The sequence below is a fragment of the Lolium perenne genome, chromosome 4 (assembly GCF_019359855.2).
Source record: "Lolium perenne isolate Kyuss_39 chromosome 4, Kyuss_2.0, whole genome shotgun sequence".
NCBI classification, from domain to species: domain Eukaryota; kingdom Viridiplantae; phylum Streptophyta; class Magnoliopsida; order Poales; family Poaceae; genus Lolium; species Lolium perenne.
This window is the reverse complement of record NC_067247.2, coordinates 191,205,340-191,228,500: the sequence shown is the minus strand read 5'-3', so window position 1 is coordinate 191,228,500 and position 23,161 is coordinate 191,205,340. Positions and strand designations below refer to the sequence as shown.

The 23,161-nt window shown below is 49.5% G+C and overlaps 1 long non-coding RNA gene across 1 annotated transcript; it reads left to right on the top strand.

The window, feature by feature from the left end:
- Window positions 1–15,945: 15,945 nt before the first annotated feature.
- LOC139838791 (uncharacterized) lies at window positions 15,946–22,739 on the top strand. Its single transcript, XR_011756648.1, has 3 exons — window positions 15,946–16,213; window positions 16,301–16,400; window positions 22,553–22,739. It is a non-coding gene; the product is annotated as an uncharacterized lncRNA (long non-coding RNA).
- The last annotated feature ends 422 nt before the right edge of the window (window positions 22,740–23,161 follow it).

Here is a 23,161-nt window from a genome sequence, read left to right as displayed (position 1 = left end):
TCAGGGTGGCGATTGACGCGGGCGTCCTTCTGCGCGGTAGATACACAGTGATCCGGATTGGATTCCAGCCTGCGCGAAGTATCGGCCTTGCTCTGCTACTGCATCGCTGATGCAACGAGCGTGCGAACATAGTCGATGTCAATCTCCTCATCCTTCTTTTTCAAGATCTCCGCAGCCTTCTTCATGTTATCCTTCGGGGCTGCGAGCGGCTGCTGCTCTGTGGGGGTTGCAAAGGTAATCCTGCGGGGAGGGATGGCTTCACGCCTTATCCTGGCTTCCTCCTCTTCAACGAATTTCACCTTGGCCTCCCAGTGCCTCTCGAGTTCCCTGACTTTTGCAAGAGATTCATCAACCTCGCGGTCCTTCTTCTGAAAGTGGACCACAAAGTTGGCGGCTTCTGTCCTCTCATCCAGCATCGCAGCTGCGGTGTTGGCGAACTTTTTAGCAGTAGCCAGCATCTCCTTCCTTGTGGCTTCTAAGGCCTCCAGATCTGCGGCGTTGTCAGGGGTTATCGGCTTGTTGAGGACATCAGACTGTGCAACTAAATCCATGCGTGCTTGCTCAACCATCTCTTCCAGAGACAAAACTACCCTGCGCGATCGTTCCCGTGATAACGGAGATTCTGCGTTGGATGGTTCTGGGTCGGGGGTGGAGTCTTCGTCTTCCGTTTCCTGCCCATCCAGCGGTGCCACGGTTGCGAGAACCTGCATAGGCGGGGCGGATTCTGCGTCAGATTGCTCACCAGCTCCGAGTTCCTCTAGCTTGCGGTTAAACTCTTCCGTGTCCATGGATGAAGCATCGTCGGAATTTGGGCTTAGGTTGCCGAGGATTGATTCCTCAGGGTTTCCGGCACCTTCTTGCCCCGGAGCGTCGCTTTCCCCGACAGCCTCCTGCTGATCCGGGGCGACAGCGTTTTCTGGCACCTCATCCTGCACGGGGCCAGCTCCGACTTCTTGAGGGGCGGCTCCGGCGGTGTGGGCTATGAAGTGCACGAAGTGACACCTTTGCTTCTCTAACACCTGGGAGACCCAGGCGGATCTGCATTGGTCTTCCACCGTTATTTCCTGCTCAGGGGCGGATGGGTGGGTTTTGATTTTTCTAGATCTAAGGCGGAATCTTCCTTAGGAAGTTCTTGCGACTCAGATCGGATCTTCGCGACTGCGTCCAGCTCAACGGCGGTCGCGTCAGCGTTACTTACCAGGGCGTTTCCGTTAGAGTCGACGGTTTCACCGATGAAGATGTGGATGCCGCCGATTGGGACGATGGAGAGCTTGACGGGGTTAGTCTTAGCCGGAATCCAGCACTCATCCGGAGGGACGATCGAAAGATTCCTGGCGTAAAGAACACGCCCCACCGCGATCGTATCGTCGTAGCTTCCCATGGCGGAACCCTCCCGGTTCCGGCCTCCAAACGCCGCAGGCCCCACGCTGGGCGCCAACTGTCGTTGCCTAATCGACGGTGCCTCGGAGGAGGGAACACACGAGGGGGAGAAGAAGTAGGGGCCATAGGGCGGAGTGCACACGGGACGGTGGTACGCGATTTACCCAGCTTCGGAACACCTGCACGATGACAGGGCCTACTGCTGCTTGTCTGGAATTATCTGGGCGCTTTCGCGTTGTTACAATGAGTTGTGGTTGTGCCTCTAGGGCTCCCGGGATCTGGCTTATAAAGGCGCACGGATCTAGGGTTTACATGGAGAGTCCTAGCCGGATTACAGATTGCCTAACTATGGTACAATGACTTGCCGTATACGTCAAGGATCCGCCTTCCATATACGTCGTACTGGATCCGGGTTCCTCATGGGCCTCTACGGATCCGGGTTCCTCCGAAGGTCGGTGCGGATCCGGCTAACTGATCCTGGGCCGGACTTCATCCTTCATGATCAACAGCAACTGGGCCGCCTGATGGGCCACATGCCACATCACCATCTATGGGCCACCCGGGCTTGCCGGATCTAGGCACTGTTGATGGTACACCCATGAAGTATACCCACAACACACGCCAAAAAAGGTAATACTTTTTTCAAGACTTGTAGTTTAATGCTCCCTTATGTATCTATATACCATGATAGCTTGATGTAATGATTAACTTGGTAGGTTCGCCACGATCAATAAAAACGAGGGGGCCAACGGTAGGAAGAAAACTTGCAGCTAAGATTTCCGGAATGGGTTCAAGATTTCGCATCACATCTATTGTAGGTGGCAGAAGGCCACTTCATCCGCATGAATCTTCATATCTTGTATCACATATTGGCTATTTTATCAGGAATGAACTTCCTACCTTCCCATTGTGGAAGCAGCACGTTGACACCCCTTCACAGTTCGAGAGTTTAGTGCATAATTTACATGTAAGTCATGCTTCTCCTGGTAATGATAAATTATTCCACATTGATCTGTCCCATTTCTTGTAGCTTACTGTTGTTTCTATGCTATATAACTCACCAATCATTCCACCGTTGTGAGCAGTTAAGGTTTGAATTCGATGAGGAAGTAAAGTTTGTCATCGCTTCCATATTCAAAGAATTGTTGCGCCAGCACCGCTATAAGCTTAAGGCGACATACTTCACTGGCCAGATTACTGCCAATGTTCGAACAAAGTCTCCTGCACTCGTATGATCGACGAGCTTGGGGAGATCTTGTCAAGCACTGGTCTGATCCAAAGAATGTGGTATGGCTTATGAGGACCGTGAAACCAGATTAAATTCCGAATACTTATTTTGCGCCAGTGTCTCACTAGTCTCCTTTTGCAGACGTTGTCTAAAAGGAACCAGGCTAACCACTTGAAACAATGTTTACCAAGCCGTACAGGATCTCGTCACTTGGTTGGGCATCTCTGGCAAAAAGTAATGCGCCGCTGGTCTGTACTGCTACATATGTTACTCGTAAATTGTGTAGAACTCCATGTGCATGTTATATTTCCATCCTCAATTTTAACCACGTTATTTGATTTCTATATGATTGTACAAAAATGTAGAAAGTAGATCACGCAAACAACATGCAACCAGACAAAGAGATGACTCTGGCAGAGCAGTTCGAGGCATGCCAGAAGAACAAACATAATGTGATAGGAGAACTTGCAGAAAGTGTTATTGTAAGTCTTCTTTATGATTTAATTTTTTTAACGACACACTTGCCAATTTGTAGGAGCAATAATGGGCATGTCAATATGATCTTTTAGGCGTTTTTGTGAAAATGCATTTGATGTGTAATCAGGCATACCAACTTGTAGGATTAAAAGTAGTTCATACACATTAAATCTACCGTCTGCATGTTTCTCTGTAATAACTTTAAGTTTTACACGACTGAAAATTTTTCAGGCAAATATGAAATTGGAGATGGCAAAACCCGGGAAAGACGGTATGGAAAAAACTCTAGAAGAATGTATGGAGACATTTACCATGGTACTTAAAAATAAAGATATCACCAAAAACACTTTCCTGCGAAATGCTGGGTTTTTGCAGTCCAAGTCCAAGTCCAAGTCCAAGTCTTTCTCTGCACAAGTTCTGGAGGAACAACTCCAAATAGAACGAGCTGCAGCAGATGTGTTAAGAAACCAAGTTGATATGTTGAGATCGAGATCAGAAGCATGTGATGCCCTATCGGGAGGAGGCCAATCAAGTTCGTTATAATCTCTCAAAGACTAATAAAATGCCATAGATAATTGGAGATGAACACTGACATTGACATGTGAGTACCTTGGTATTGTGAAATTTTCCTGAGACTGAGGCAATGTTCCTATTTTGTTGGTGGATGCATTTATCTGCGGCTGGGATCAACTCTGTGGATGTTTTATAAATTGGTTGCCTAGACTTTTCAATCAGTTTGAACTTAAATGGTATTAGAGCCAAGGTCTCGAGTTTGAATTGTTGATGGTGTGGTTCAATTCATCCTTAATTTGTTGGTGCCCCATTGGCCCTTGTAAAGCTTCATGTGCCTACCTCCGAATCCAGTGTTGAATTTCTCTTGTCACACACGAGGATGGTTGTTAATGTGTGTATAAGTGGGTTGCATAGCCCCTTTTATATAAGTTTGCAAGTTTCCGTATTGTGTTGTGCCTTTGGGACTCAGCCTGCACTTCTGACTTTTGGTTGTGTTGGCTACTGCATAAGTTTAATATACTAGTTCCATGTGGTTTTTGTTGAGATCTATAATAAATGGATTGCCTAGCCCTTTCCATCATTTCGGACCTGTGGTGTGCTATTCTATTTTCCACGTGTTAGACCTCCTCTTCTTAACAAGACTCCATGAGTAGGAGGCACTATGATTTTATTTTTTTGCGCATGAAATTACTCAATTAGACAACTTAATCCCATTTGTTGACTCTCTGTTGACCAGCCACTTGAGGGTAAAACTGAGTATATTGCACTAGCCAGTATTAGTACTCGAGGGGAAAACTGAGTACGGAGTACATATATTTTCCCAGTGTAAGGCTCGATGGTAGAACTGAGTACACGTAACGGTGCAGACGTGCAGTACCACGGACGCGTGTCGTGGTGCGCAGCTGTTAGGCGGTGCGCGTGTTGAGACCAAACGTCTAGCTTTTTTGAGAAACTGCCGAGACCAACCGTCACGTTGCCTGTACAGAGCCCCTCTGTCCCTCCCTCTGCACACAGTCTCATTCTCACTCACGCACGCAACCACGCCTCTCACGTCCCATCAACTTCTCCAAATCGAATGAAAAAACACCAACCGCCCTAAGCGCGTTCCCTGTCGGCGATGGACAAGAAGAATGCGCCGGCGGCCGTCGCCCCCGAGACCGTCGCCTCCGAGGGCGGCGCATCCAAGCGCGGCGCCTCCGTGGACTGGGCCTCTCTCAGGGCTGACGGACCACTTCACAAGATCGGGGACTGCTTACTGGCGAACGAGGAGTACATGGACACCTACTCTGCTTTGAGGCAAGTTTGTAGAAATTGGCGCTCAGGTTTACCTGAGCCCGACGTGCACCTGCATGAATGGATCATGGTAGAACACGCCCTTCCACACGCTGCTGATTTCACCTTCCTCCACCTCCGCACATCCCGCTACGTCACCATCGATCTAACGGAAGTTCATGCAAGGTTCAAATTCCTCCATATCTATAGAGTTAATCTATTTTTATTTTCAATCGTAAACATCTTAGTGCAGAATGTTATCTTCATCAATATATTTTAGATACTACTTCATCGGCTTTTACCGTGGCGTCATCGTCCTTGCCCAGAAGAACCAGCCGCACAAGATACGGCTTCTGAACCCACTCACAAAGACATTGAATACTAGGTTTGAGGCGCATATGCCATATGTTATTCTGAAGTCGGGCCGTCGTAATGAAGTCCTCGACTATGGTCTTCGTTTCCAAAGATTACCCGGCGGAAATTGCTTGGGTCGATGAGAGCACTCCAACTAAGGGTATAGATGAAGATTGGGGAGAAGGAAGATTTTCGACCGAGCACCATTCTCTGCGTTGCATTACCCCGTTCAATGGTGAATTGTATGCAATAGCTGTGAACAATTTTGAGTTCGGAAAATTAGTGTGCACCAACAATGTCTAGTTGGAGCAGCGCGCGAGCAGTGTCAACATGGATACACTATTTTCATTTCCAGAACTTGGAAATAACAAGTTCTACCTTGTGAAGTCGGATGGTGCTCTGCTGCTTGTGTTGTTGGACAACAAGCATTTGGAGGAAGGTCAACCATTGGTGTACCGTGTGGACACTGAGAGCCGCTCTCTCCATGCCGTCAATAACATTGGCAGTCGTGCCTTCTTCGTCCATTATATCTGGTGTATCTCCGTCGACACCAGAGTGCACCCGACACTTCAACCTGGCTGCATCTACTACGCAGATTTGGGTTATATCAGAGAGTACTTTGATGATATAAAGGCCTGGGATGAGTGGCCAATACGTGTGGATAGATTAGGAAACTACGGTATGAGAAATGAACAAAGGCCATACCGTTTGGAGGATGTATTGGCTGCACACTGCAGACGGAAGGAGTTCAATGAATATTTCCTTCAGATCAGAGAACGGAGTGACGAAGAAATATATGCTGAATGAAGATCAGATTCATTCATCCTGGGGTATCCTAATCTTCATGTTGGCCATACATTGCGTCTTGTATTATTTTCAGATTAGTTTGTCGTGAACATTAACATTGTTATTGGCTACTTTTGGCTGTTGTATGCAGTTGATGTATTATACTCCGTACTTAGTTTTCTGGATTTATTATGTCTTTGTGATTTTTCCTATACTAGCTTCTAGATTTGACTGATTTTGTTTGTAATGATGATGGCTTGAAGTGGCTGCTGGCCTTGACTGCCGGAGCAGAGCAATTAGTACTTAACCAGGTGTACCGTCTTTATATTAGTATTATATTATATTACTTGACCATAGCCATATTCAAAATCAAATCTCAGTCGGGCGGCAAAATCTCCCGCCAATCCTGAAATATTTCAGACGGGTTTTTGAATGGGATAAGAAGATACATCACGATGATAGTAACCGGTATTTAATGTGATGATGATTTGATTTTGCACTCGGCCTTGAACAGAGGTACTAGTACGGTGTCACAATTTTTTATCATTATACTTGGAGGGTAGCCAAATTCAAAATCTCATAGCGGCAAAACTTCCCGCCCACAAAATACAAAAATTTCACACGCTTCCAAATTCCCATTCTACCCCTGTGGAGATGGCAGCAAAGTCGGTTGGTGGGGGGTATGCCCGTCCATTTTTTGGATCACCACCTCCCTAGCCCGGAGACCCTCCAAAAAAAATTCATTTCCCTCAGACCACCCACCGGAACTTCCCAAGTCCCTCTCTCCCACCTCCACGACCACCGCACCGGAACATCCCCGCCGGACTTCCCTGGCCTACCCGAGCCCTCGCGATCCTCGTCATCCGGCTGCCTGCCGGAGCCGCTTCATCGACGCCGTCATCAACCGGACCGGATCATCCCCGCCGTACCTCGAAACCATATGCTCATCCAGCAGCTTCATCATAGCCGCTTCAGCTGAGCCGCTTCGCCGGATCCGTCGTCCACCGCATCGGATCTTGCTCACCGACACCGCTGTGCATGAACCGGATCTGCTTCACTGGCGCCGTGCATGATCTAAACTCTTCTACTGTCGCTTTTCTATTACTTGCCTGCAAGTTCTTGTTTAATCTTGGGGGAACCTGTTTGTGCTAACGACGCGCCGTTACGTTTTTGCAGATGAGATGAGTAATCATGAAGTGTAATGGCCGTCTCTCCAACCCCAAGTAGCACATGTAGCGTACTTCATCACCGGATCTATCAACCCCAGGAAGATCTCGTCGTGACTCCCACAGTGCTTCTCCTAATGTAAGTCCCTTGTTTTAGCGCCATGTTCGGGGTTCGTATGCTTGTTTGTCTAAAGCTCTTTTAGTTCATTCCTAGCTATGACCGTAACACGTTGCTATTTTCTACTTCATTGCTAACTTTAAGCGATTGAACATTTTGGTTTGCATTCCCTGCTCTGTAGATGTAGCCATCATAACTTCTATCTTGCTCAGTCGTTGTTACAAAAATTATAGGCTGCTACTATTTTGTTCATGCTAATCTTGTTCTCCCTGAACATGTTGGTTTGCATTCCCTGTACTACAGGTGATGCCATTGTTATTTCTATCTACTTCGTCGTAAGCTAACAAAGTAACTGCCTATATGTGTTGCTCATTACAACTTTATATCCCGAAACAAATTGATTTGTTTCCCTTATCTACAAGTTTATGAGTGATGCCATTATAACTCCTATCTGTTTTATTCCTAGCTATTATAGTAACATCCTGCTATTATTTAGTTCATGGCCAATTTTAAGTAATTGCACATGTTGGTTTGCATTCCCTGCTCTATAGCTTTTGGCATCGTAACTTCTATATTTGGTTTACATTGCCTGCTCGTAGATCTAGCCATCATAACTTTATCTTGCTCGCCGTTGTTACAAAAATTATGGCTTGCTACTATGTTGTTTGTGCCAATTTTTTACTCCATGAACATGTTGGCTTGCATTCCCTGTACTACAGGTGATGCCATTGTTTTGTATCTAGTTCATTGTAAGCTAACAAAGTAAGGACTTAGTTTGGCATGCTATCACTCTGCTATCTAGTCTGTAGTACAAATAAACTTGTCATACTACTAGATAATAATTTTGTGTGCCATCTTGTTCTTCAAAAGCTGCATTATTGACTTTTTTCTCTGACTTGGCATGACGCTCACATATGGAATGCTGAACATATTGGTTTGCATTCCCTCTTATACAAGTTCACAGGTGATCCCACTATATTCTGTATCTGGTCCATCCTAAGCTCCAGCATTAACTATCCTCTATGTGTTGCTCATTACAAGTTTATATCCCGAAACATATTGATTTGCATCCCCTTCACTATAAGTTCAGGAGTATTATTTAGTTCACGGCCAAAATGAAGTAATTGCACTTGGCACATGTTGGTTCACATTCCCTCCTCTTTAGCTTTTGCCATCGTAACTTCTATTTTTGGTTTACATTCCCTGCTCTGTAGATGTAGCCATCATAACTTCATCTTGCTCAGTCGTTGTTACAAAATTTATAGCCTGATACTATGTTGTTCATGCCAATTTTGTACTCCCTGAACATGTTGGTTTGCATGGGACTCGACAGTAGTAAGTCTGCTGTTTCATTCTAACATGCTCTGTTATATTGGCTGTTGGTATGCGGCATGCACTCTTTGTTTGCTTATTGTGCGCATTACAATGATCTTGTTATAACGACGAAATGATGAGTTCCAAATTCTTTGGCAAACAATATTGTAGTGTCTTTGCCTTTCCATTGTTGATGTCTTAACTTGTAATGTCTTTGTTTCAGATATAGGTGCTACATGGACAACTTAAAAGATTGCCGGATCGCTTCATTGTATTGCTAGGTTTAATTACCATTCAATTTCTCTGGGTTTTGTAATATTTTTTCAAAGCCTTGCAGCTGATGTAATATTTAGTTAGTTTTTATAGTTCTTTCGAGCATTTTTTCTTTGTTGCTTGTGGTAAGTGAGGCTATCCGACAGAAATCAATGTTGCGTAAATATTCTCAGTATCTAAATCACGAATTCCCATCCCTTAAACGGCCCAATTAAGCGAAATCACATATGTGCCGCCCCGCAAAATCCTAAAGCGCCTATTATGCCGGCATATAAACATCAACTAAACGGGCTGGCCCACTTACTTATTGGGCCAGCCCACTTGATTTACGGTGGACCCCACACTCTAATTGGGCCGGCCCATTTGCTTTAAGGTGGACCCCACCCACTACTGGGCCGGCCCACTAACTAGCTGGACCAGCCCAATTGCTTTTGTGGTGGACCCCACATACTAAATGGGCCGGCCTTTTAAGTGGAAAGTGGGACCCACCTGTGTTTTTGGCCCGACCCACTTTTTTGGTGGGCCGGCCCACTTGCTATATGGTGGACCCCACATACTAAATGGGCCGGCCCTTTAACAGGAAAGTGGGACCCACCTGTGCTTTTGGCCCGGCCCACTATCTTGTTGGGCCGGCCCACTTGCTATATGGTCTACCCCACATACTAAATGGGCCGGCCCTTTAAGAGGAAAGTGGGACCCACCTGTGTTTTTGGCCCGGCCCACTAGCGGGTTGGGCCGGCCCACTTGCTATATGGTGGACCCCACATACTAAATGGGCTGGCCCTTTAACAGAAAAATGGGACCCACCTGTGTTTTGGCCCGACCCACTATCTTGTTGGGCCGGCCCACTTGCTATATGGTGGACCCCACATACTAAATGGGCCGGACCTTTAACTGGAAAGTGGGACCCACCTTTGTTTTTGGCCCGGCCCACTATCTTGTTGGGCCGGCCCACTTGCTATATGGTGGACCCCACACACTAAATGGGCTGGCCCTTTAACAGGGAAGTGGGACCCACCTGTGCTTTTGGCCCGGCCCACTGGCTTGTTGGGCCAGCCCATTTGATCAAATATGGACCCCACGTACTAAATGGGCCGGGCCGATAGCAGGAAAGTGGGACCCTCATGCTAATTGGGCCGGTCCAATAACTTCTTGGGCCGGCCCACTTGCTTTAAGGTGGACCCCACTTTTTAAATGGGCCGGCCCGGTAACAGGAAAGTGGGTCCCACATGTCTTGTGGGCCGGCCCTTTTGCCTGTTGACCGGTCAAACGAGTGCATTCGGCCCGGCCCACGTGCTTAGTGGGCTAGCCCATTAAAGTTTTGACCAGTCAACCTTAGAGGTTAGGCCCGGCCCACGTAACTAATGGACCAGCCCAGCTATATAGTTGACCGGTCAAACTAAGTCAGCTGGCCCGGCACGTAAACTTAATGGGCCGACCCGCTTAAGACGTGGCAGGCCTCGTGTGGGCCTACCATCTACCACGGGGTTTCAGCCGGTTAACGCCGTTAACTGCCAGTTAACGGCGTCTGCCATGTGTCAGTTTGCATGACGTCAGCAGTCAACGGGCTCCCGAAAACACTTGGGCAACGGTCCGATTTTCCGTGGCGGAAGGGCGCCCAAGCGCGACGGACCGAAAAAATCGTCGTAGGACTTTGCCTGATGCAGTTTCGATAACAGAACCCATATCGTCGGGTTAGGCACATAGGCGATGAAAAATACCCCTTAGCGGACGATTTTGAGACATTGTCTATCAGAACTTTTCTTGTAGTGTTAGTTCTCATAAATGCAGTACTTACGAATATGGTACTCTATATGATATCTTTCTTCCATCTACCCAAAGGAATCTTGAATAAATTAGATTATCTACGTTCAAGATTCTTTTGGCAAGGGGACAGTGAGAAGAAGAAATATCGGTTAACTAAATGGAGCGTTGTATGCCGTCCAAAAGATCAAGGTGGACTTAGTGTTCACGATCTTGAAGTTAAGAACAGGGCTTTGCTAGCAAAATGGTTGGTCGGGTTATTAACTGAGGATGGTATATGTGTAATATCCCAGGTTTGGGTGCTACAAAATGAGAGAACACCAGAGTGTACATTGCATTCATGCATAGAAAATCCGGGGAATTTTCGCGCTTTTAAATAAAACTTATCACAGTAACTGAAGTTTCACTTGACTTGGTGGAATTGAAGTAGATCATCAAGTCAAGAGCTATAAACTTCACTGTGATCTTTGCTAAAATCTTGTTTTGGGTAGAGATGATTTGATCTATGGGTTAGATCAAATGAGATTAACTTTACAATAACAACACCTTAAGTGAGGATCAAATATGAGATCTTATCAAAGATCTCAACATGATATTCCTTGCAACAACGCATGAATGTTTATTCAACTATAAACCAATGAACATAAATAATTAAGAAATTATTCTTTACTTATCTTTTCCATGTCCTTTCTACTAAATCAATATTCCTACCACGATTCAGATGGTATATTTTCAATTACAATAATTGAACACATGTCAAGGATATTCATATTAGTTCTTTATCAAACCTTGACTATTCCAATCTTGTTTATCCAAACCTATTTCTACTAAACCTCACAGAAGGGAGAGTATCATCCATAAGCATTTACATAATTTCTTAAGTAGAACCTTAGGTTATCATTCAAGCCATACCCAAGTGAGGTAAGTTATTGATACTAACTATAGCTATGAGAAATACAAGTGAAGTGCTAAACCCTATTTAACCCAGCCAACACTTGATGCTAAATGGGAATCTATTTCCCTAGTAATCCATGAGGAGGCCAATGTTATGATCATCACATCTTGGTAATGATCATAAACACTAGAGAAATCTTACCTATCTAAAAGAGCTCAAGCTAAAAGTGTATACTCAAGTATATTGACCAATACTTGATCTTGGAGAGGAGAACCATGTTTCACTAATGAACCATTAGGAGGCCAATACCTTGATCATTACAAATTGGGTAATGATCATATACCTTAAGCATCTAGATGAGTATGATGAGAGGAATAGTAAAGAGATACTAGTGAGGAATAAGTTGATTATGTCTCATGCATGGCCATGCCTTGTAGATTTGGATGATAATTTAAACCTATGTGATAAGTAGATACCATCCATCACATGAAATGATAGGTAGATCATTAGTAGTCAAACCAAGATCATTCCTCATATCTTGGGTGGAGGAGTAATGACATTACACTTAAAACCTTGCTTATCCACACACTTGAGACAACCATAGTATTGTCTTAATACATGAATCCTATCAAAGTGAGGAAGAGTAACCCTAGCCAATAAAACATAACCATATCTTATGCCCATATACTAATCCTAGTTTTTGCATCACTTGGGTGATCACAACTAAAACCCTAGACCACATTTGAGTTCCAATCCATGAATCACTTGGAATACTAAGTAGAACCCTACCGCACCTCATTTCCATTTATGTTTCAATTAATGAAACATAACCAAAACCCTAGACCATATTCCTATTTTCCTTATTACCTCAATTAATAAGTATGAGGGAAACCCTAGATTATACCACATAGAATTCATGCCTAAACCCTAACTTGTGTATCATGGATCACAAGTATAAACCTGAGCTAGAACCACCTTAAGTTTAAATACCATTTAGGTGATTAGAGTTAAACCAATATCAAATTCTACTTTGCCTTCCAAATGCCTTGTATAGTGGACCAAATGAAGTAGTGTCTTATAAAACAGAACCACCATATAAGCAAATGCATTAATTATGATGAGCATAGGATCTACCTAAGTATTTCAAAATATTTTTTTCTAAAACAAGATTAGTGATTATAAAATGGACCAAACCTTTTCTAAAGTTCTAAGAAATAATTAAACAAATGAAATCATGTTCCCAAGATCATCATCTTAATATTAAAACCAAGTAATAAACTTTACTCTGTAAATTATTACCTGAGTGGAAACACCAAATGAAAGATCTTATGATTCTTAAGGTAATTTTAAAAGTTACAAGAAAGATAATTTGGATCTCCTAATAAAGAGAAGGAAAATCATGTTCATTAGCACTTCTATTTAAAATCTTGATGCATGATTTAAAGTACAACCATATTAACTCATTTAATATTGCCTTAGAACAAGGTTATTACTTAAACCATCTCAAATAAATTTTAGCAGGATATATTCAAAATCACCTCAAACTAAATTGAATTCAAATAACAAATTCAAAACGGAAAATATAATATAACAGAAAATGGAATCTAAAGGTATAATTGTTGCATACTCATGGAGCAATTCTAGCCTATCCACGATATGCCATGCGTCGTGGAAGGGCTGGGCGTGCCTCAACTCTCCTCCACTGATTGGCACACGTGGCGCCGCGTGATTGGCCAGGCAAAAAGATCTCTCCATCCCGGCTGCGCACGCGAGAAGCAATCCCTATCCCCTCATTCATCTCCTCCCAAATCCCCTCCTCTACCGCCGCCACCTCTCCTTCCATCGTGTGGCCGGCCGCCAGACTCCTCCCCGCCCCTCTCCCTCGCGGCCGCCGGCTGCCGGCTGCGGCCACCGTTGCGCCGCCTGCAACTCCCCGCTGTCGATCTCCGTCGGCGTGGTCGTGCGCCTCCTCTAGCCCTTTCACGGCTGCGCCCTCACCATCCCCAGTCGAGCTCCGCCGCCTCCTCCTTTTCCCCTTTGCCTCCCTCGGGCGCTCCATCATTTCGGCCGCCTCCCTTTTGCCTCGCTCGCGGGAAACCTTCGTGAGGGGCCGGGCGAGAGAGTCCCGACAGGGCGTCGCGGCGACCTCCGTTACTCCGGCGAGGACGGCGCGGTCGCGGAGGAGTGTCGAAGGATGGCCAGCAGGGGCGGCGCGGTCGAACTCCGCCAGGACGAGCTCCGGCGAGCTCGGGTGAGCTCAGGCAAGCTCCAGCAGAGGGAGCTCCGGCACTGGATTGGTTGGGCCGTTAGATCCTCCTTTACCCCTTATTTTTCAGGTTCATCATATCTTTTTTTTTTTGAACAAGGGGTGGGGTCACGAAGGACCCCGACTGCTGCATTATATTATTGTCGGTAGAGCAAGTTTTACAAGAAGGACCTTGAAAAGAAAAGAAAATACTATATGGCCCTTGAAATTTGCACTAAAGACCCTAGCAAGAAATACATAAAAGCAATCAAGGCCAGGTCTTCTTCTAGCTCCTTCTCCACCGAAATCTTCACGAAGCAACCAGACGCAGACGACAGCACCACCACCGGGGACATGGCCACTTGGGGTAGAGCGTCGGGAGCAGACTGCATCGGCGCTAGAGGGCCTCCGATCTGGCACAATGGCCTGGAGGTTTGGCAGCGCTCGCTAGCTAACTGGCGACACGGGAGGGAGTGGCTGCCCCACAGCCATGAAGCTCAGCAGCTGGACGACAGGACGCCGTCGAAGAAGTGCTGCTGATGATGAACTCCCAGAGATCTTCTTACCAAGGCGCAGCAGAATCCATCCCCGCCATCTTCCCGCTGCAGAGCACGATTTGCCGGCGCACTTCCTCTCCTTGCCACCATGGCCGGCCGGAGGAAGTTTCCAAGCGCCTCGTCTCCACCTCAGGGGATAGCACCAAACAGCCTTATTCATGGAGATGCTAGCGGTGCAACCCCTCTCCGCCTTCGTCTCCAACCACTGGAGCACCACGAAGAAGAGGAAGACCACCAGAAATCGCCGGACATGGCCAATCTCCGGCGAACTACTCCAAACCGGCATAGCGCCAGACACCAGCAGCAAGAAGCTGAACACAGGAACAAAGACCAAACCTAAACTACTGCTGTACAAGGGGAGGGGTCCCTCACCGCACCACAACGCCGGCAAACGCCGGAGAAGGGAGGGGGAGGGGCCGGCCGGCCCGGATCTGGAGAGGACGGTGGAGAGAGAGGGAGAGGTGGGATGAGCGAAAGGGGAAAAGTGACTCGCCCCTTTTCGCTCCCAGGTTCATCATATCTCTCTCTCCTATAGGCTTAAGTGCTGAACTAAACGTGGAAGCAAACTTCTCTTGTTTGATTTAGTCCCATGGACATTGTTTTTGGTTTGTGTAGATCCATTTCTACATGGATTCATCCTCTCCTATAGGCTGAACTAAAAGTGGAAGTAGACTCTTTTTGCTTGATTTAGTCCTCTGAACATTACGTTTTGGTTTTTGCAGATCCGTTTCTACAAGAGGAGGAAAAAATTCGAGTTCACAAGGGACATGCTTACATGGCCCGTTAATCCTCTAAATGACGAATCCTTGTTTTACATATGTGGCTATCATACATATATTATTATCTGTTAATTGATTTGTTCTATGAATACCCCATTTCACTTTTTTGGGGTGTGGTATAAATACGGTTGAATGTAGCCTTCTATTGGTGTACCTACAATCTTCATGCTTTTACACAACAGGTTATTGTGAAAGAGATTTGTGTGCACGTGCTTTGTACATAGATTTACCATTTATTTGATTGGGAATCCTACAACTTTTAGATTTATCATTTGTTGGTGTGTTTACAAATCCTATATCTACACCTGCAGGTACGAGAGCCAGGATGCGAACTTTGTATGGCGGGTTATTTTCCCTTCCAATGTTTGCCAGAAAAAAACTTTTCTTGTCCAACTGCAACCTGTGTACCAAGCTTGATGAAATTTGTTCATGGTATGAAATTTGTTCATGGTAGTGATTTGAGTTTGGTTAATCTGAGATACTCTTTTCTTGATTACATAATGCCGCGAACAGACTGGAGCAACGACCGCTGGTGTAACCTGAACACGGTGGAGGTTATGGAGAGATGCAGGTCCAGGATCCTCTGCTTCCGTCGAGCACGATGGCCGGTGTAGAAATTCGCTAGCCTCAGGTGAGCCGTTGTCGATTCGCTGTAGTTTTTTCGTGTTCATATCATTATGTGCTTTACTTAATTTATTGATGCTTCAATAGTTTCTCAAATTATAGGTTACCTTTCAGTGCAAGGTTGCCTTGCATTCTGACCCTATGCTTTACTTAACCCAAGGTGAGGCTTTGTCCATTTCCCAAGCATGTGCAAGTTTGAGGCCTCTGGCGAATTATGATCCTATAGTCATATGCTCCATGGAGGAGTGCTAAGCATATTATTGATGGAGCTGGAGAGCTGCACCTTGAAATTCGTTAAAAGGATCTGCAAGAGGACTTCATGGGTGGTGCTGAAATTATTGTTTTTTCCTCTTGGAATAATAAATAGATGGTGATATCTCACTTGGATTTTTCTATTGCATCCAAGAAAAATGGAGCTTGATGATTGTGTACCTCAGAAAAGCATCATAGTGAAGTTACTCATTTTAGGTGAGTGCAACCAATATGCGCCATATCTAATTTTCTTAGATGTGTTTTAGCTTCTCTGACTTTACAATAATTTGTATCCTTGCAAAGTTTTGCATACTCTACCAGTTGAGCTAACAGTATGTCCTATGAGTAGGTTGGCACACCACGGGTTAATTGCTTCATCAAATGACTCTGGTGTAGAACGAAGGTTCTTGGTAGGGGCTAGGGTTCTACCGGGTCTAGGGCGGAGGTTGTAAGGGTGGAAGTGAGGGCGAAGAGGCTGGAGGGCTCGGCGCCGGCGGCTGGGCGCCGTCGCGGAGGAAGGAGGCGGCGGCTAGGGTTGGGTGCGGCTGGGCGCAGGGGTCTCCCGTCTCCCTTCAGGAGACGAGACAGTATGATACTGAATATTTGTCTGCTTAATCTCGAAGGGATACAAGTGTTTATATAGGAGGACGGCCTCCTCGAAACCCTAATTTACTTGGGCTAAGCCCCTAATTTACTTGGGCTAAGCCCACAACTAGCCACTAGTGGGCTTCCTACGTGTATAGGTCAGACCGACCATAACATCTCTCCCTGCCTTCTCAAACAGCTCGTCCTCGAGCTGAACTTCTGGAAACTGCTGACGGAGATCTTCAAGCTTCTCCCAAGTCGCCTCGTCCTCGGGCAGGCCGGTCCAATGCACCAAGACGTGCCAAACACCACGGCGCTGTTGGGCCTTCAACACGCGAGCCACACTCGCCGGGGCAGGCTCGAGACGCCCATCCGAAGTAGGTGGAAGAGCTGGTGGTGCAGAAGGAGGGTCGCCCCGGTATGCCTTCAGGAGGCCGACGTTGAAGACGTCGTGGAGGCGCGAGCCCGCAGGCAACTCAAGGCGGTAGGCGAGTTTGCCGATGCGCTCCAGCACACGGAAAGGACCGGCGTAACGAGGTCCCAACTTGCGCCTGGAGCGCGGGTCCAAGGACTGGGTCGTCCGGTGAAGAAGGCGTAGCCAGACCCAATCGCCCACCGCAAATTCCGCCTCGCGATGGTGTGCATCATAGTACTTCCTGGCCAGCTGCTGAGCCTGAAGAAGTCGCTGGCGCGCCTCAGCCAGTATCTCATCGCGGGTACGCAGCAGGTCATCCGCCGTCTCAGTACGGGCCGTGCCAGACGCATAGGGAAGCATCGCCGGTGGTGGCCTCCCATAGACCACCTCAAAGGGAGTAGCGTGCAGCGCGGAGTTGTAGCAGTACTCGGCCCACGCCAGCCAGTCCACCCAAGCTCGTGGACGATCCCCGGTGAGGCAGCGTAGGTACATGGCGATGATCTTGTTGATGACCTCGGACTGGCCGTCCGTCTGAGGATGAAACGCCGTACTCATGCGGAGCTTCACGCCCGCCAGCCCAAAGAGGTCCCTCCAGATGTGACCCGTAAACACAGGATCACGGTCACTGACGATGGAGGACGGAAACCCGTGGAGGCGAACGATGCCGTCGAAGAAAGCGCGTGCCACGGACGCCGCCGTATAGGGATGGCCCAGGGCGATGAAGTGCGCGTACTTGGAGAAGCGGTCAACCACCGTGAGGATGACGGACTTGCCGCCAACCTTCGGCAGCCCCTCGATGAAGTCCATGGAGATGTCCGCCCACACCTGGGACGGCACGTCCAGCGGCTGCAGCAAGCCTGCCGGACGGAGCGTCTCCGTCTTGTTCCGCTGGCAGGTGACACACGCCCGCACCCAGTCTCGCACCAGGGCGCTATCCCCTGGAATGTAAAAATCAGCGCGGAGACGGTGCAGGGTCTTCTGGGCGCCCTCGTGACCTGCAGAATGCGCCAAGGACAAGGCCTGGTGGCGCAAGTCTCCATGATCCGGCACGAAGATGCGGCGTCCATGGAGGAGTAGTCCCTCGTCCAGGCGCCATGGCGCGGCCAGCTCGCCGTCGGCCAGGCGCTGGCGCAGCTGCTGCGCATCCGCAGCCGTGGCAGTAGCGCGGCGAACCTCGTCGATGAAGATGAAAGATGGCCCGGAGTGGATGCAAAGGGCTGCACCAACTGTGGGCGCGTCCGCAGTGTCGTCAATGTCTCGGCGGGACAGGGTGTCGGCGACTGTATTGAGGCGGCCGGGGCGGTACTCGACGGTGAAGTCGAAGCCGAAGAGCTTGCTGATCCACTGGTGTTGCGGCACGGTAGAGAGGCGCTGATCCAGCAAGAACTTCAGGCTGTAGTGGTCCGTGCGCACACGGAATGTCCGGCCCCAAAGATACGCCCGCCAGTGGCGCACCGCCTGGACCAGCCCGATCAGCTCGCGCTCATATGTGGCGAGCTTGTGGTGGCGCACGGCGAAGGGGCGACTGAAGAAGGCGAGTGGACCCTCGCCCTGGTGAAGGACGACGCCGAAGCCAATGCCGGAGGCGTCGCAGTCCACCACGAACGGCTCGTCGAAGTCCGGCATCTGAAGAACGGGACCCGTCGTGAGTGCCCGCTGCAGGGCGGCGAAGGCTGTGGCCGCCTCCTCGTCCCAAGAGAAAGCATCGCGGCGAAGCAGGCGCGTAAGGGGCGCAGCGATGAGGCCGAAGTCCTGGATGTATCGCCGGTAGTATCCTGCGAGGCCCAAAAATCCGCGAAGAGCTCGTGGCGACTGGGGCGTTGGCCAGGCGGCGACGGCAGCGACCTTGTCCGCGTCCATCGCGACACCGTCGGCGGAGATGACGTGGCCCAAATATGCGACGGAGGTCGTGCCAAACGAGCACTTCGAGCGCTTGAGGTGAAGACGATGCGCTCGAAGCTCGTTGAAGATGATGGCCACGTGCTGCAGGTGCTCCACCCAGGATGCGCTGTAGATCAAAATATCATCAAAGAAAACAAGCACAAAGCGGCGTAAGTAGGGGCTGAGCACGTCGTTCATCAGAGCCTGGAAGGTCGCCGGCGCATTGGAGAGGCCGAACGGCATCACCAAAAACTCGTAGTGGCCATGGTGAGTGCGGAACGCCGTCTTGGCGATGTCGTCCGGGTGCATGCGCACCTGATGATAGCCCGAGCGCAAGTCGAGCTTGGTGAAGAAGCGCGCGCCATGCAGCTCGTCCAGGAGCTCATCCACGACGGGGATGGGGAACTTGTCCTTGGACGTGACGGTGTTGAGGGCGCGGAAGTCGATGCAGAAACGCCACGTGCCGTCGGTTTTGCGCACCAGAAGCACGGGGGCGCAGAATGGTGACGTCGAGATCCGGATGATGCCCTGAGCGAGCATGACCGCCACCTGGCGCTCGAGCTCGTCTTTCTGCAGCTGGGGGTACCGGTACGGCCGCACAGCTACGGGTGCCGTGTTTGGCAGCAGGTGGATGCGGTGGTCACAGGGTCGCGAGGGAGGGAGGCCCTGCGGCTCGTCGAAGAGGTCGCCGTGCTGCTGCAGTAAGTCGGCCAGGAGCGGATGCGCCTCGTCGAGCGCGGCGGCCATCAGGTGTAGCTGCGGGGATGTGCCAGTGCTGCCCATGCCCGTCCAGTGAACACGGCGGCCGCCCTCGCGCCAGAAGATGAGGGACAACACGTCGAGGTCCCACAAGATGGGGCCTAAGGTGCTCAGGAAGTCGAGGCCGAGGATGAAGTCGTAGAAGCCCAAGTCGAGGCCGACGCAGTCGATAGAGAAGGGCTCGTCGCCTACAAGCACGGGAACCTGTCGCGCCACGCCCTGGCACGTAAGACGATCCCCGTTGGCTACGGTAACACTGTACGTCTCCGAGCCCGCCGGCTGGAGAGCGAGGCGGCGCATGGCGGTGCTGGACAAGAAGTTGTGTGTGGAGCCCGTGTCCACCAGCGCAGTTAGACGCTCCCCATTGATCGTCACCGGAAGCAGCATCGTCTTTGCCGTTTTGATGCCCGCCATAGCATGGAGAGACACGACGAAGGCGGACGCGTCGACTGGCGCGTAGGTCGTGACACCGGCCTCAGTGACGGTGGCGGCCGCGAGCTCGGCGGTGAGGGCCTCAACGTCGGCGTCATCGACGGTCTCCAAGTAGAAGAGGCGGGCGCACGTGTGGCCCGGCGCGTACTTTTCGTCGCAGTTGAAGCACAGCCCCTGGCGGCGCCGCTCAAGCTGCTCCGCAGCCGTCAGCCGCTTGAAGGGGCGAGTCGGCGCAGGAGGGCCTGCGGGCGCAGCGGCCAGTGCGGGACGCGGTGGGGCGGTGGGTGTCGGGGCGGGTCGGGGCGCGGGCCGGGCGCTGCCACGTTGCGCGTAGACCTGCTGCATGGCGAGGGCGCGCTGCTCGTAGGCTCGTGCGTAGTACATGGCCGTCTGCAGGTCCCCCGGCTCGCGCATCTCGACATCGACGCGAATGTAGTCGGGGAGGCCGCCGACGAAGAGATCGGCGCGCTGCCGTGCCGAGACACCCGGGGCATGGCACGCGAGCGCCTGAAAGCGGTCGGCGAAGTCCTGGACCGTGGTGGTGAAGGCGAGGCGTCCCAGCTCGGCGAGGCGGCTGCCACGGAGGGTCGGTCCAAACCGCTGGAGGCACAGGTCGCGGAAACGCTCCCAAGGCGGCATCCCGCCCTCGTCCTGCTCGAGGGCGTAGTACCAAGTCTGCGCGGCGCCCCGTAGGTGATAGGAGGCGATCCATGTGCGGTCGGTGCTGAGCGTCCGCTGCCCCCGAAAAAATTGCTCACACTGGTTCAGCCAGTTCAGGGGGTCGGTGGCGCCGTCGTAGGTGGCGAACTCCAGCTTCGTGAAGCGGGGCGGCTGCTGTGCCACGGCCGGGACCATGGGGGCGCCCTCCTGGCTGGTCGGGTTGACGGACGTGCTCGCGGCGAAGGGCCCCGGAAACCCGCCAGGGCCGCCAAGGCGGTGGGCGGGCTGCTGGACCGTCGTCCGCGCCGCAGTATGAGTGTAGACGGGTGCCGCGTCGGTCCATGTGGGAATCGGCGAGGGCGACGGCGGCCACCACGCGGGCCGGCCATTGCTGGCGACGGAGGCGGCCGATGGGGGCGGCGGCGTAGCAGCGGTCGGTGGTGGCGGCGGCGGAACAGCGGCCGGTGGGGGCGGCGGCGGAACGGCGGCCGGTGGGGGCGGCGGGTGCTGGCCGGCTTTGATCTCCGCGAGCTCGAAGCGGATGGCGCGGAGGCTGTCGGCGAGGTCCGCCAAAGTAGCGGGCAGGAGGTCGAGGCCCGTGGGGACGGCGGCGGCCTGGTCTCCGTTGGCGGCGGCGGCCCCCTGCAGCGCGTGGGCGCCGGTCATGGCGGCGGAAGTGGTGGTGGTGGCGGCGGTGGACGTGGCGGCGATGGTGTCGACGGGGGGGCTGTTGGAGCCCATAAGACCTAGACAATCTGATACCAAAGTGGTAGGGGCTAGGGTTCTACCGGGTCTAGGGCGGAGGTTGTAAGGGTGGAAGTGAGGGCGAAGAGGCTGGAGGGCTCGGCGCCGGCGGCTGGGCGCCGTCGCGGAGGAAGGAGGCGGCGGCTAGGGTTGGGTGCGGCTGGGCGCAGGGGTCTCCCGTCTCCCTTCAGGAGACGAGACAGTATGATACTGAATATTTGTCTGCTTAATCTCGAAGGGATACAAGTGTTTATATAGGAGGACGGCCTCCTCGAAACCCTAATTTACTTGGGCTAAGCCCCTAATTTACTTGGGCTAAGCCCACAACTAGCCACTAGTGGGCTTCCTACGTGTATAGGTCAGACCGACCATAACAGTTCTTTTCTCAGGCACTTCCTTTTTCTCCTGCCCATGTCAATATTGTGCAACCGGTTGTTCTTTTGCATCTCTAGAGATCTATGAATGTTTGCTACCTCAAGCCTCTTTGCTGTTATTGTTCACTGAGACCATTTCACTCAGTAGTTTATTTAAATTTAGGTGACTATATCAATGTGAAAATTTCTATTTTAGAATTACAATGCATTACTTGTCCATTTTTATCTTTAGTATTTTAGATGATCCACATTGATTTACTGTGCTAATAGACTGTAGCTCAAGATTCCGTTTTGCTGCTTTGGATGGTTTATCAAACCATTGCTCTTCGTTCTATAAATTCACAGCATTCCCGGCAATGACCCTTTTCATCTATTTTCTCTTTAATGACTTCAGAAAATAGAATTTTAATTTGTTAATTATTTAAACTTAGCCTGTGAATAGATTGAGCTTTTTATTTCTTACCTTCGTAGGTTTTGTTGTGTATATGGCGTTGTTGTCAGTGATATTGCTTATCTGATAAAGTAAATATCCCAGTAGGTCATAGTTTTGTTTCCTTTATGATGCATATATGGTTCTGTTTTGTTGCATTTCTAGTGTTAGTTTATCTATTTACATTTGATGTGATATAGAAAGTTAGCACACCAGTTTTTCAGGTTCCGCCTAAAAGATGTCAGGAGATTGATTTGGCTTTATTTCACGATCAGGTACCACCTAAAAGATGTCACGAGAAACTACATGAAGAGCAGTTCTGGGCAATGACTCTACATGCAGAACTGGTTGAACTACCCGCGATAAAACAGATGACAGTGACACCGTAGATGAGCTCGGTGCTATATACATATTGAGTCCATTATCAAGGAGCCTGGCAACGAGCCTATTATAAGTGTTCCTGCCATCATATGTCAACTCTCATCCTCTGCTTAGACAAGATTGTTTGCTTATAATCTCATTCAGAGATAATAGCACCCACCTCCCCTTGTGCGAACTCCTACCTCTTCTCACGTTGGTTTCCATGGATCAAGACTACTACGATGAAGAGTCTATGTCCACCCCCACTACTGCAGAAACATCTGTTGTGAACAACCAGGTTATTTTATACTTTTTGATCTTTTGGTTAAGCAGAGATTAAAAAAAATCATATTTGAGTTTGCTCATCTCACTTGAGCTTTTCTGTAGCCAAAGTGAGCCATCTGGATAGTGGGTTGCTACATTTTTGTTTTCATATTGGATTAGCTTTTTTTAAATATATAGCAGATTATTTCTCTGTTCTTGTATTGCTTTCATACTTTTTGATCTTTTGGTTAACCAGAGAT